We start from the raw sequence: 15809 nt of genomic DNA, 5'->3' as shown, positions 1-15809 counted from the left end.
CAGAGAGCACTATGCTGAGATATAATCACAATTACATAATAAAAGGAGTATGTATAAATCCTGGGAGTGTTTGCATTTTGTGTTGGAGTGGGATGATTGCTGAGAGCTCCGACTCTGGGTGAATGTGGGCTGGGGATCATAGTAAGAAAAAGAAAAACCCATTCTACCCACTATTTTAATATATTCGAAGCTGCCACCCATCTGTCTTGGGAGACAATGGAGGAGTGAGCCTTTGCCACTTAAGTCAAGCTCATGAGGTTACAGTGCCTGCTGGGCCTGTAGAGACCAATACAGTGGTACCTCGGGTTAAGAACTTAATTCGTTCCGGAGGTCCGTTCTTAACCTGAAACTGTTCTTAACCTGAGGTACCACTTTAGCTAATGGGGCCTCCTGCTGCCGCCGCTCCGCAATTTCTGTTCTCATCCTGAAGTAAAGTTCTTAAACCAAGGTACTATTTCTGGGTTAGCGGAGTCTGTAACCTGAAGCGTCTGTAACCTGAAGCGTAACCCGAGGTACCACTGTACAGGAAGGGAGAAGGGAGGAACTGCCGCGGGAGAATCCCGCCAGCGCTGCCCGCTCCCCCTTTGCGCAAGCGGCCTCTCCGGAGCGCGCTCCTCCCGAGGACTCGCCCGGCCTCCCTCCGCCTAGGCGGGCTGCAGCCCCGGCGCCCCGGAGCCCCAGCTCTCCATCTCCATAGACGCTGCTGACCGGATCTCGCTGCGGCTGCTCCAGGAAGCTCTGCCCACCGCCGCCGAGGCGCCCGGCGGAGACGGGAAGAGGGAAGAGCGGAGCCTCGGCGAGGCGCCGGAGCAGAGCCGCCTGGCGGTGGGACGCGCGCACGGGAAGGCGCCGGAGAGACCTCGCATCGCACGGCTGCCTGCGCCTGGGAGAGCAAGCGGGAGATCGGCAGAGAAGTGTTGCAGTGCAGGGAGGGTGCCGCTGCTCAGGGTTGCAGCCAACCATAACCTTTTTTCAAGATACTCCATTGCATACCATTTTCTCCCCAGTTTCCTGTTTCCGCACAATCTGCTTTCTGATAATGCTCCTGATATCATGGGCACCTGCAACAAAATGTTGCAGCGTGGAACGATCCCCGTTCAGCAGGCCACTGCATTTCATTCCCGCCCCACTGGGTTTCTATCCTCCCTCCACAATCGTCACCATTCTGTGACTACTTGTCCTCCCTGCCCCCAACCTTTTTTAAAAAAGCCTGGTGTTTCAATTACTCAGTTTGTGGGGCGCTGCAAAACGCGAGGTTTTCACTGTACAACTTTGGCACAGATTTGGAGGGGCCCCCAAACTTTCTGAGCATGCTCCTGTTATGGGTACCAGCCAGCTATACCCTTTCCCAAGATACCCCAGCCAGCCATACCCTTTTCTCAAGATACTCCATTGCACACCCCCTTTCCCTAGTTTTCTGTTTCCTGCCCGCCCTGCACAGTCAATCTGCTTTCTGTTAATGCTCCTGCTATTATGGGCACCTGCAACAAAATGCTGCAGTGTGAAATGATCCCCATTCACTAGGCCACTGCATTAATTCCTGCCCCACTGGATTTCTGTACTCCCCCCACATTCCACAATAGTCACCATTTTGTGACTACTTGCCCTCCCCAACTCACAACTTTTTTTTTTATTAAAGGAATATATATTGTTACTCGTCAGTTTGTGGGTGATGCAAAACGCTGGGTTTTCGCTGAAAAACTAGTCGTTGCTGGTTTGAAGTGACCTGGACACTGTTGGATTTTGGGGTGTTAACTACGAACCCTGTGTTTCAATTACTGGGAGTGGCCTCTGAGACCATATACTTCTTCTTCTTTGGCGATCGCTCATAGCTGAGTAAGATTGTCTTCAATAAACACAGTTTTAACAATGAGCCAATTCTGGATCCACACGTCCTTCCACAGTGGGGACATTGGTTTCCAGGCAGGAGTTGATCACTGTGCGGATTTGCCAAGCGTGCCTTCCTCTTAGCACCTTTCTCCTTTGTGTCCTAAGTTTGAGTGTCTTCAAAGCCCATGACACCTGTGGTAAAGGCTGTTCTCCAATTGGAGCACCCATAGGCAAGTGCTTCCCAATTGTCAGTGTTTATACTACATTTTTAAAAATTTGCCTTGAAACAGTCTTTAAACCTCTTTTGTTGACCACCAGCATTATGCTTTCCATTTTTAAGTTCGGAATAGAGTAGTTGCTTCGGAACACGATAATCAGGCATCTGCAGAACATGACCATTCCAACAAAGTTGGTGTTGAAGAATCATTGCTTCAACACTGGTTACCTTTGCTTCTTCCATTACACTGGTATTAATTCGCCTGTCTTCCCAAGTGATGTGTAATTTTTTTTCCGGAGACACCATTGATGGAATCTTTCAAGGAGCTGGAGATTGCGTTTATAAGTGATCCATGTTTCACAAGCATACAGTAAGGTTGGTAGGACAATAGCTTTGTAAACAAGCATTTTGGTTTCCCTGTGAATGTCCTGGTCCTCAAACACTCTGCACTTCAATCGGGAGAAAGCTGTACTTGCAGAGCTCCGATGATGCTGGATTTTGGCATCAATGTTGGCTCTTGTGGAAAGATAACTGCCCAGGTAGGAGAAGTGATTGACATTTTCCAACGTTACACCATTGAGTTGGATTTGTGGTGCTGCAGAGGGGCTATTTTCTACGTGTTGGTGCAGCACTTTGGGTTTTTGTTGAGCGATAGGCCAAGCTTTTTGTAAGCTTCTGTGAAGATATTTAGGATGGTTTGGAGGTCATCCCCTGAGCGTGCACACACTACGTTGTCATCAGCATACTGAAGCTCTAGGACGGAAGTTACAGTAACCTTGCTCTTTGCTTTCAGCCTACTCATATTAAAGAGCTTTCCATCTGTTCAATATATGATTTCTACTCTGGTGGAGAGTTTCCCTTTGACAAAGTGTAGGATCATGGCAATGAAAATAATGAGTAGAATGTGCCAGGCACATGATTTTGAGGGGGTGCGAGCCAGGCGCCCCCTTGCAGGGATCCCACCCCGCCTGGTGCCAGGGGTCTTGCCACCACACCCCTGGCCCCCTCACGGAATGGCAGTGTTGAGGGGAAGCACTAGCCAAGGGCTGCATCAGAAACCTGATATGGAGGGTGGGGTGAGTTAAAATCATATGGGTTAGATGATCCTTGGAATCCCTTCCAACACTACAATCCTATGATTCTATGAGAAGCAAAGAGCAGTACAATAAGCATGACAGTACTGCCAAGGTTTTTGGTTTTGTTTCTTACTCTTCCTCTCTTGGTTGACTTGAGGGAATTGAAAAGTATGGATAATTTTATTTGGCAAAGTAAGTTTCCCAGAGTGGATAATGTCAATATGCAAACTGTCCCACAGAAGAGAGGATTGGCAGTACCTGATTTAGCTAAGTAGTGTGAACCTGCTTGGCTAACTTTGTTAAATATATCTCAGGAAAAGGAACTCTTTCAGTTGGAAGAGTTATTCATAAATTCCCCACTGGTCAAGATACTAGGAATACCTAGGAAGGACAGAGGAGACCTCATGAATTTTCATCAGAACATTTAAAATAAAAAAGAACGCAACTTAAGATTGGAAAATAATGGAGAGAAGCCAGAATTGTTAGATGCATCCATACCTATCCAAAACTTTGGCATATGCTAGGCAGATTCACCCCAGAGGGCATCCATTGCAGGGGCTGATGGGTCTTCATTACAGGGCCTGTGGTAGGCAGTGAATTCCATTCTGAGTTTCCTCTTTTCCCTTCTAGGATGTTAAAAGAACTTTGCAGAGGTAAGGGGATCTTGCTCATCTCCAGTAATATCACTCCCTGAAACTTCACAGGTAAACTGGGAAAGAATATAATATAAAGTGGAATAGAAATGAAATGAATAATAATGATAATACTTCACAGTATCTAGATTTGCCACACCAACAGCAAACTCCATGATGCCTGCCCCACTCAGTCCCACACAGACACCTGTCCCATGGACCATCTGTGGGACTATTCCACAGAGTCCCACACAGTTACCTGTCACCAGAGTACATGGTTATTTGGGAGGTATATGATATCCAGGGACAGAGGTGGCGCTGTGGTCTAAGCCACTGAGCCTGTTGGTCGAGGGTTTGAATCCCTTCGAAGGGGTAAGCTCCCATTGTTCTCTCCCAGCTCCTGCCCACCCAGCAGTTGACTGCTATTTTCTCTAGTTCCTTCATCCTGATCTTCTTAGCTGCCAGCGCAGAGAGTGCTACTTTATAAGTAACAAAGTCATCGGTGTCGCTCAGCAGCCACTTCACCCTTTCCACCCTATTCAAATGTGTTCCACTTGTAAACAGGGGTTTTATAAATTGGTCTCTTGGGTCTATGTATAACGGGCACTGCAATAAATAATGGCACAGGTCCTCGACACAGGGTTATCCACACAGACAGAGTCTCTCTTCGTAATGTACTTTGCTGTACCGTCCATCCAACACCACCGAGGGCATCGATTGGAATCGTACTTTTGTAAAAGTGATTCTTAGTACGGCAAGTGGGAGCTTTGTCAGGTATCTGGCTCGGGCATGCTCCGTTTTGATAAATGGGAACCATGGTGAGCTCTTGGTTAGATCTCTTTCTGCATCGGACCTAAAGAGACAGTCTCTTAAGTGCCTCTTATCCACCTTTGTGGTCACCTGAAGATCTTGTAATTGATATTGGGACAAGAGGCGTTGGATGCCAGCCTTCCAGCATTTGGTCTGCTCCCATTCTGTGTAAGACATAGCGGGGAATCTCTCCTCCGAAAGAGATTGAAGTCTTTTCACATAATTTAGGCACAGGGAATCAATTCTAGCCTGTATTGTTGTCACGTCAGCTTCAGCACGAAGAAGAGCAGCTGGGGTCCCGTTGGGGAGCGAGACCACTTTCCTGAGGAATTTGTTCTGCACTATTTCTAAGGCTTTGTTAGCCTTTAGGTCCATGCCCCATATCGCTATTCCATGGAGCATCTGGGAAACCACTTTGCTGGCAAAGATTTTCAGCACAGGTTCTAGTAACTGGCCACCCACCGTAAAATAGAATTCCATTAATGCCCCACAAGCTTTCTGCGCTTTGAGTTTCGTAGCCTCAATGTGCCCCTTCCATGATAGCGTCCCAGTGAACTGAACTCCCAGATATCTGAAGGAGCGTGTTTGCTCCAGATTCTGCTGATCCATTTTCCATTTGAATCTGGGACTACGCTTCCCAAAGACCATAATTTTGGTCTTGGGGTAATTCACGACAAGGTCTTCCCACTTGCAATACATGCTAAATGCTACAGATAGGTAGCCGTGTTGGTCTGCCATAATCAAAATAAAAAAAATTCTTCCAGTAGCACCTTTAAGACCAACTAAGTTAGTTCTTGGTATGAGCTTTCGTGTGCAAGCACACTTCTTCAGATACACTGAAACAGAAGTTGCCAGATCCTTCTATATAGTGAGAAGGTGGGGAGGGGTATTACTCAGAAGGGTGGTGGGAATGGGAGATAGGCAGATAGCTGGGATGAGCCTGCTGACGACTCTTAACGACTGTAATGGGTCTTACAGGAAAAGGCAAGGGGTGAGAAGGTGAGAATGCTAAATGCTGTAAGCAGATTTTTAAGACCTAATCAGGAGAGTGATAGGAGACCACATCATCGGCATACAGCAGACAATATATTTTCCTATTGCTAATTGATGGGGCGGGGGATTGCGCCAGTGCTAGGGGTGGCACCATATCATTTTGTACAAGTTGAAGAGTGTGGGAGCCAATATGCAGCCTTGTTTCACGCCATTCTACCCACTGTTTTCATATATTCAAAGCTGGCATCCATCTTTCTTGGGAGGCAATGGAGGAGTGCGTCTTTGGGTGAGGTCAAGGTTGTTGGAAGATTGCAGTGCCTGTTGTGGCTGTAGAGACTGATGCAGTAGAGACATGTTTTGTGTCAGCTAGGGCAGATGAAGGTGGCTGATGAACCAGGGCATTTCATCTCTCTGTGCTCCTCCTAGCAGTCATTCCTCCTCTGGCCGCTGCTGTGAATACATGACCTGTCTGTCTCTAGGCACTGCAATCACCTGCAAGGGATTCAAAAATGCCGGGTTGATGTTGTCAGCCTTCGTGTCATGTTTGCAGACATCTTTGAAATGCAGAGTTGGTCCGCCAGTGGGCCTGGTGCCTGAAGCCAGCTCCCTGCCAGATGAGATCCCAGAGCAGAGCAGGGGATTCATATTTCCAGGCCAGGAAGAGAGAGCGGTCTCTGCTAAGCACTTCTTTCTTGAAGCAGAGGCTGCTCCCTCACAACGACAGTGATTTGCGTTCTCATTCATTCATAAAAGAATTACACCCGCTAAGGACAACATGCTACCACAGTAAACAGGCATGGAAAGAATGCAAATCAGTTGAGGCTGCTCAAGACACTGCTAAGCAGCTGTCCAGGCCTGCCAGGATAAAAACAGCAACTGCCAAGCACATCAGCCCTGAGATGGCGAGTCATTTGCACACAGGGAAACTCCCACAGACTGAGAACTGAGAAAGTGAAAGTCAGCTGTGCCTTCACTGCGAGGCAGCAGCCATGGCTGGTTCTGGGGGTCCCGTCCAGGATCTCTGTGCTGAAGCCACTTGTCCCATCTTCCTGGATTACTTCAAGGATCCAGTGACCACTGTGTGTGCGCATGATTTCTGCCGAGGCTGCTTGACCTAGTATTTGGGGGGCGGGGGGGGGCATAGCCTTCCTGGTTCCAGTCCAATCTTCCAATCAGGATTCAGACCCCATCATGGGACTGAAACAGCACTGTCCGATGATTTACAGCAGGCTAGGGAAAGCAGTTTCTCCCATGCTTTCTAGGCATGGGTCAAAGCAGTTTCTAGTTTGCCCCTCTGCTTTCCCTGGGAAAACCCACTGAATTAGGAATAAATGTCAGTCCTCAGAAAAACAAATAGATCTTTTCCCCAATTCAGCTGCAAACAGCAAGCAGAGGTGAGTGTGACCCCCAAGTGGGTTCCTGGGGTTGGGTCTGCCCTAAAGTGCTTCCCTGATGGCACTATGGATAGGAGGAGGGGAAGAGTCAGGCGTCCAATGCAGAAAGTAAAAAAAGAATTCTGTTATGTACTGAGTTGAATAGGATCCAAACTGTAGCAGTCTGATTGGTCCTAGAACAATAGGATCCAAAAGGCAGCAGTCTGATTGGTCCTAGAACAATAGGATTCAGAATGCAGCAGTCTGATTGGTCCTAGAACAATGCAGCAGTATGATTGGTTGGCAGGAACCACCCAATCCTGCTCCAGATAGAAGTGAATCCACAACCTGATTGGCTTACAGTAGAATTCCAGAATTAGCCAATCATGTGCAGCCCATTGTGTAAATAATGTATATAAAGCAGATACTGTGAGGGGACTTTTATTCATTCCTCCTCACCACTATGAGCTGAATAAAGAGCATGAAATCACTTTGCGACTCTGAGTATATTTCACTGGCGACGAAGGTGGGATCCCGCTGAGCTGACTGCCACACACAGCACCGCAGCACCGCCAACTGCCGCACCGCTGCCTCGCACCGTGTATCCAGGCTTCAGCTCCGGGGCACAAGGAACTCAGAATGGCAGCCAACAGCAGCTTCTCGCCATTCAACCCAGCATCTGGAGACTGGGAAGCGTACGCCTCCCGTTTCACCTTCCTCCTAGAAGCCAAAGGGGTCACCGACGAAGAAGACGCCAAGAAGAGGGCGATATTCTTCAGCGTCTGCGGAGAGGAGACGTTTGAAATCGCCCGGGCTCTCCTTGCGCCTGAAGACGTCGCTACTGTTCCATACAAAACAATAATGGAACAGCTGAAGGGGCACTTTTCGCCGCAGCCCTCAGTGGTGGCTCGTCGAAATGCCTTCTACGCAAAGCGGCAAGCCCCTGGGGAAACCATAACTGGGTTTGTGACCTCTCTCCGCCAAGCCGCCCGGTTCTGCAACTTCTCAGAGCTGGAGAACATGCTTCGTGACCGCCTCGTCGGTGGCCTGAAGGATGAGAAGCTGCAACGACGCCTCTACGCTAAGAAGGACCTAACGTTCCAGGTCGCTCTGGAGGAGGCCCTGGCAACAGAAGCGGCCGAGAGGTCGACCCAAGAGGCACGGCCGAGCCTGCCATCCCAACCGAGGGTCCACCATGAAGACCTCACCGACGACTCAGGATCCGACAGGGAGGAGGTGCACCGAGTACAGCAGCGCACTCAAGCAGCGCACAGACCACAGCTGCCTCGACGAGAAGGAGGGAACTGCGCAAGCTGCGGGGAGAGTCACGAGAGGAGGACCTGCCGTTTCCGCAACGCAGAGTGCAGGCAGTGCAGAAAATCGGGACACATCGCCCGGGTGTGTCGGGCTCGGCCCACCCGACACCAGGCATCAGATGACCAATCCAAGAGCCCCAGGTCCCGGGGCCCAACGCACCAAGGCAACTCGACGGAGCTCACGGACTTCCAGGTATACCAGTTGCCCCACCCCAACGTAGAGAAAATTTATGTAGAGGTACAGATAGAGGGGGCCCCATGCCGCATGGAGCTTGACACGGGTTCAACTCTATCCATAATCTCGGCAAGGACCTTAAGGAAACTGTGTCCCACTGGGGGTCCCAAACTCAGGCCGGCCCCATTCACCCTCCGGGACTTCCAGAAACGTAAGGTCCCCACAATGGGGGTGGGGACCTTCAGGGTGCAATGCCGAGGGCGGACGCGGCAACTGGACTTGCTTGTGGTCAAGGGCCCCTACATTAGCTTACTGGGATTGGCATGGTTTGGACCACTGGGGCTAGCTGTCACCGGGGTGAACCACACTAGCTTACAAGTGGACGTGGACGCCATATGCAAGGAATTTCCAGGGGTTTTCGATGGGAAATTGGGACAGTATACGGGCCCCCCCATTGCGCTACAGCTTGACCCCGCAGTACGACCGGTCAGGCTCAAGGCCCGCCGGGTCCCGTTCGCCTTGAAACCCCGTATAGACGAGGAATTGGACCGACTCGTAGAGCAAGGAGTGCTGGAGCCGGTGCCTAATGCTCCCTGGGAAACCCCAATCGTCACACCCGTCAAGCCTAATGGTTCGGTCCGCATCTGCGCAGACTACAAATGTACCATAAACAAGGCCCTCACGGCCCACGCATACCCAGTGCCAGTGGTCAGCCATGTCCTTGCCACCCTGGCTGGGTCGAAAATTTTTGGCAAGCTGGACTTGGCCCAAGCATATCAACAGCTGCCAGTAGATGAGGCCACAGCAGAGGCACAGACGATTGTGACGCACAGAGGAGCATTCAGGGTAAAGCGGCTGCAATTCGGTGTCAGCGTGGCACCAGGCATATTCCAGAATATAATGGACTCTCTCCTTAAAGGGATTCCTGGCGTCACCCCCTTCTTCGATGATGTGTTGATTGCCGGCCCCACACCAGAGGAGTTTGAGGACTGCCTCCGCACCGTTCTGCACCGTTTCCAGACGGCGGGTCTCAAGGTGAAGCGGGAAAAATGTCTACTAGGAGTGCCTCAGGTGGACTTTCTGGGATTTATGGTGGACGCAGAAGGGGTCCACCCGACTGGGGACAAGGTACGGGCCATTTGTGATGCCCCAGCGCCCAAGAGCAAGACTGAACTTCAGGCCTTCTTGGGACTATTGAACTTTTACCATTCCTTCCTTCCCCACAAGGCGGCGGTAGCGGAGCCCCTACACAGACTCCTGGACAAGCGGGCCCCTTGGGTGTGGGGCCAGCGCCAGGAGGCCGCATTCCAGGCAGTCAAGGACTTGCTTGTCTCAAACTCGGTCTTGGCACACTTCGACGAGAGGCTGCCGGTGGTGCTAGCATGCGACGCCTCCCCCTATGGCATTGGAGCTGTCCTGGGGCACCAACTCCCGGATGGAAGAGAGGTACCGGTGGCGTACTTTTCCCAGACACTCAACACAACCGAGCGGAACTACTCGCAAATCGACAAGGAGGGTCTGGCAATCGTAAAGGGAGTAAAAAAATTCCATGATTTCTTGTACGGGCGGCCCTTCACCGTGGTGACTGACCACAAGCCGTTGCTTGGCTTGTTTGCCCCCGAAAAGCAGACCCCCCAAGTGCTGTCTCCTCGCGTCCTCAGGTGGTCAATTTTCCTTGCCAGCTACCAGTATGCACTGATTCACCGACCTGGGAAGGCGATGGGCCATGCGGACGCCCTCAGCAGGCTACCACTACCGGAAACAGGCCCTGACCCAGCACCTGCACAAGAGGTTATGAGCCTGGAGCTGCTTCCCGACCGCCCCATTCAGGCACAAGAAGTTGCACACCATTCCAAGAAAGATAGGGTCATCTCCCGGGTCCTGGACTGGGTGTGGAGGGGATGGCCCAGCAGCAGCCCCGGGCCAGAATTCGCCGGCTACACAACCCGCAAACATTAACTGTCGGCCCACAAGGGGTGCCTGTTATGGGGAAGCAGAGTCGTTGTTCCCCAGCCCCTCTGCAAAAGGGTCCTCACAGCCCTACACGAGACACATCCAGGGGTAGTAAGAATGAAGGCCCTTGCCAGGAGTTATGTGTGGTGGCCGGGGATCGATGGAGAGATAGAGGCCTGGGTCAAACACTGCCAGGCCTGCCAAGAATCCCGCCCAGATCCCCCAAGGGCCCCAGTCCAGTCCTGGGAGTCCGCCCGAGCACCATGGTCACGCCTGCATGTGGATTTCGCTGGCCCCTTTCAGGGGAAAACATTCTTCATAGTGGTGGACTCCTACACCAAATGGCTGGAAGTCGCACTGGTACCGTCCACTTCCACGTCCGCAGCCATCCGGGTACTACGCAGGCTGTTTGCAACCCACGGGCTCCCTGACACTCTCGTCTCAGACAACGGGACTGCATTTACGTCAGGAGAATTCCAAACCTTCACAGCGCAGAACGCCATCCGCCACATCCGTTCGGCGCCGTTCCACCCTGCCACCAATGGCCAAGCAGAACGCATGGTGCGGACCACCAAGGACACCCTTCGCCGCATGACGCAAGGGGACTGGGAGTACCGCCTTGCCACATTCCTTCTAGCACAGCACAGCACCCCCAGCTCAACGACTGGCCGGAGCCCCGCTGAACTACTAATGGGTCGGCGCCTTGCAATCAGATTGGACCGCCTTCACCCCGATAGAGCTCAGGATGAGGTAGTGGTGGGGGAAGGCAGGAACCCCCGGACCTTCGAGGCCCAGGACCCAGTGTACGCAAAGAATTTTGGGGCAGGCCCAGCATGGGTACCCGCCACAATCACCAGGGTCACTGGCCCCGTGTCGTACGAGGTGCTAACGGATGGGGGGCAATGCTGGCGCCGCCACTGCGACCAGATACGGCGACGATTCCCGGGAGAAAACCAGGAGGAGGACAGGTCAGAGGAGTCCCAAGGGAACAGCGGGGCAGTGAGGCCCATAGAGCAGGAGGGGCCAGCAGGAGAGGCAGAATCAGTAAATACAGAGAGGACCCGTGAGGCCGAAAGGACACCGGAACCAGAACCACGACTGAGCGAGCCGGTTGCACCAGACCAAACAGCCGCATCACAGCCAGCATCCTTGGAACACGAGCCAGAACCCGGAGCCCGGACCAGGGAACACCCCAGGCCACAACGCACACGTAGGCCGCCGGCATACCTTGAGGACTATGAATGCGACCTCCCGGGCAGGACTGGAACTTAGAGGGGAGGGGTGTTATGTACTGAGTTGAATAGGATCCAAACTGTAGCAGTCTGATTGGTCCTAGAACAATAGGATCCAAAAGGCAGCAGTCTGATTGGTCCTAGAACAATAGGATTCAGAATGCAGCAGTCTGATTGGTCCTAGAACAATGCAGCAGTATGATTGGTTGGCAGGAACCACCCAATCCTGCTCCAGATAGAAGTGAATCCACAACCTGATTGGCTTACAGTAGAATTCCAGAATTAGCCAATCATGTGCAGCCCATTGTGTAAATAATGTATATAAAGCAGATACTGTGAGGGGACTTTTATTCATTCCTCCTCACCACTATGAGCTGAATAAAGAGCATGAAATCACTTTGCGACTCTGAGTATATTTCAAATTCTTTGTCTGCATCCTGAAGAAAATGGGTGTGGAGGAACATTCAGACAAAGTTCAAAGCTACCACTTATTAACCAAGCAATGCCACATTTATGATAGCTGATAAAAAGACCTGTTCAGGGGGGGAAACATGGCTTTGTTTTATACAATTATAAATATATGCCAAAGGCCTGTTTTTTCTTATTCTTTTTGAAAAAGAGCGGTTCATGTTTGGGGTGAGATGAGGTGGTGAGCAAATGGGTGTTCTGTTAGGAGGAGAGAAGATGGAGGGGGAGAAGGAAGCTGAGCTCTGCCAGCAGAAGAAAAGGACAGTTGCAAGTTGTCGTCACAGCTGTAAAAAGTGCACACGTTTTGCCCCTCCCTAAAGAAAGAGCAAGGAGACAGGAGCAGGAACAGCCAGGAAGAAGGAAAGGCAACCCCATAACTTCTTCTTGATCAAGTACACCATCTCCCTGCCCACAGGAGAAGCTAGTCTAGGGGTGAGTATCTGACAACCAAACCCCACTGCATGTTCCCAGGCTGCCCTTGGCCCAAGTAGGTCTATTTTCATTCAATTCACGATGCGTATAGAGGAGCCTTTTAACCATTCCTCTTCCTTGCCTTCCCCCACCATTCAGCTGAAAGTCAAGCACCTATGGGAATGCTGTTAGCTCTGGGAGAGGAGCTCCCATGGGTGTCAATGGAGGTCTTGGCTGGGCACCCAAAGGAGGGCTTGGAGCCCTGCAATTGCTTCTGTCCTTGTCTGTCACCTTGGTGCCATTCCTGGGCCACTCTTGATGCAGCGCCAGGAAAATGGACCTGCACATGAATGTGAGATTATGTCCCACTCAATGACTGAGGGACCTCTCCATATTTCATGGAGCTCCATTATTCTTTCTGCTGGATAGTGAATACATGAAACAGACAAACATTTCTGAAAAGGTGACCTGTTTTGCTTTAACTTGGCAATTTTAAGGAGGAAGGTTTGTGGGGATGATAAGTCAATTCTTCAGTGGAGCACATTTTTATTTGACAGACTGCCTTGTTTTAATAGTTATTTTAACTGCTCAACATGTTTCATAATTTTTTACTTTGTAATGGCTTTGGCTACAGATTTTTTATTTATTTAACAAAATACTGCCTGATTGTAGAAGAACCTCAAAGGAGTTTATGAAAAAGATAAAAACAATTAAATTATCTCTTAAAAATTAAAACTATAATTTAAAACAAAAAGTTAAAACCGCAGTAGGCTAGACTAAAACAAATGAAAAGCCATAGAAACTTTCTAATCATCTGGGTTGTCTTGTCTAAATAAGGCACTGAAAAGAAGACTCTGATCAATAGGAAGGGAGTTCCAATGTTTTCTTGCCACCACACTAAATGATAGAGTTCTGACAGATGTGGGGCAGGTATTATGTGGCACCAGTAAAAGTGCCAAATCCTCCAACCGAAGCAGTCAAGTGGGCACATATGGGGTAAGGTGATCTTGTAGGTACCGTATTTTTCGTTCTATAAGACGCACCAGACCATAAGACGCACCTAGTTTTTGGAGGAGGAAAACAAGAAAAAAAAATTCTGAATCTCAGAAGCCAGAACAGCAAGAGGGATCGCTTCACAGTGAAAGCAGCAATCCCTCTTGCTGTTCTGGCTTCTGGGATAGCTGAGCAGCCTGCATTCGCTCCATAAGACACACACACATTTCCCCTTACATTTTAGGAGGGAAAAAGTGAGTCTTATAGAGCAAAAAATACGGTAAATGATGAATGAGTGTGCAAACTGATTTTTCGTTTGGGTTTTACAGTTGAGTTTCAGGCAGTGGGACTGTTATATGGAAATTAGGGATTGACTTTTACAGCCCAGGATCCCTTAAGTCCATTATCAGTCAAAGAAGATTGAGTGGAGGGAGGAACCAGTGGAGGAAAGCAAAGAAAATATTTGATGTCTGTTGCAGCAGAGTCCCCACCCCCCTCCCCGCCCCCGCCTTGCAAGGAAGTGAGGGGACCCAGAACAAAACTTTTAAAGATTTTAGAAATAGTATAGCCCTTAACCAAGGACCACCGAAAGTCATCATACAGGTACAGTGGTACCTCGGGTTACAGACACTTCAGGTTACAGACTCCGCTAACCCAGAAATAGTACCTCGGGTTAAGAACTTTGCTTCAGGATGAGAACAGAAATTGAGCAGTGGCAGCGGGAGGCCCCATTAGCTAAAGTGGTACCTCAGGTTAAGAACAGTTTCAGGTTAAGAACGGACCTCCAGAACAAATTAAGTTCTTAACCCCAGGTACCACTGTACCAAGCATTTTGCGTGTGTGCAATTGACACGTGACCGTGCACACACTGTTTTGGGCCCAGAATGGGGACAGAATTTCATGCACTCTGTCATCGTGTGGGATGATGTTGCCTGTAGAAATGACACAGAAAAGGGTTGCACTTGTAAATCAGACCATGCTCAGAATAATATGTTTGTTTGTTTTTTAAATAATATTTATTAAATTTTAAAGGGTTACAAAAAGAAAAATTAAAAAAACAGCATATTTAAGAAATACAAAACATCACCTCACATCACAATAATAGAAAAAAGAAGCAAGGGGGGAAAAAAGAAAAAGAAAAAAAGAGAAAATACAGTAAATCTTCCCATATCTTATCTTTCATTTGCTTATTTCCTTGACCTCCTCACACCTCCCTTTTTTGTATTCTAGCTCAATTAACTATTTCAGCAAATCCTTTCCCTCCTTTCCAGTTTTTGTCCTCTATTTTATCTTAATATAATGTAACTTTACTTTCCCTCCTTCACCATTTAGCAATCTGTTTTTCCTTAATCCTTTATAACCTTTCTGCTAAAACCGCATTATTTCATTCCAACATCCTTCTAACATTCCTTAATTTTACAATGTTTCTGTAAATAAACTTTAAATTTCTTCCAATCTTCTTCCACCAACTCTTCTCCCTGGTCTCGGATTCTGCCAGTCATTTCCGCCAGTTCCATGTAGTCCATCACCTTCATCTGCCATTCTTCCCGGGTGGGTAGATCTTGTGTCTTCCAATACTTCACGATGAGTATTCTTGCTGCTGTTGTGGCATACATAAAAAAGGTTCTATCCTTTTTTGGCACCAATTGGCCGACCATGCCCAGGAGAAAGGCCTCTGGTTTCTTCAGAAAGGTATATTTAAATACCTTTTTCATTTCATTATAAATCATCTCCCAGAATGTCTTAATCCTTGGGCATGTCCACCAAAGGTGAAAAAATGCCTTCAGTCTCTTTACATTTCCAACATTCCAGCATTTATTATCTGGGCGGCTTCCACAGAAATCAAAAATACACTAAAATCACACATTAAAAACTTCCCTGAAGGGCTGCCTTAAGATGTCTTCCGAATGTCAGGTAGTTGTTGATCGCTTTGACATCTGATGGGAGGGCGTTCCACAGGGCGGGCGCCACTACCGAGAAGGCCCTCTGCCTGGTTCCCTGTAGCTTTGCTTCTCGCGATGAGGGAACCGCCAGAAGGCCCTCGGCGCTGGACCTCAGTGTACAGGCAGAACGATGGGGGTGGAGACGCTCCTTCAGGTATACTGGGCCGAGGCCATTTAGGGCTTTAAAGGTCAGCACCAATACTTTGAATTGTGCTCGGAAACATACTGGGAGCCAATGTAGGTCTTTTAAGACCGGTGTTATGTGGTCTCGGCGGCCGCTCCCAGTCACCAGTCTAGCTGCCGCGTTCTGGATTAGTTGTAGTTTCCGGGTCACCTTCAAAGGTAGCCCCACGTAGAGCGCATTGCAGTAGTCCAAGCGGGAGATAA

General features: G+C 49.4%; 1 protein-coding gene across 2 annotated transcripts in view; it reads left to right on the top strand.

Annotated features, from left to right (window-relative positions):
* Positions 1-15809, top strand: part of LOC308469778 (tripartite motif-containing protein 10-like) — a 30353-nt gene that overhangs the window by 3011 nt on the left and 11533 nt on the right. The window contains exons 2-3 of one of the 2 annotated variants that reach the window (XM_080992714.1): positions 3754-3827; positions 12227-12507. The gene's annotated coding sequence lies outside the window, so the exon portion shown is untranslated. Of the gene's footprint in view, positions 1-3753; positions 3828-12033; positions 12508-15809 lie in introns of those variants that run through there. The other variant, XM_080992713.1, reaches the window with a different exon arrangement.

Source organism: Podarcis pityusensis, assembly GCF_964106645.2.
Source record: "Podarcis pityusensis genome assembly, chromosome: 2".
NCBI classification, from domain to species: Eukaryota; Metazoa; Chordata; class Lepidosauria; order Squamata; family Lacertidae; genus Podarcis; species Podarcis pityusensis.
The sequence above is the reverse complement of the archived record's forward strand: the minus strand, read 5'-3'. Positions and strand labels throughout refer to the sequence as shown.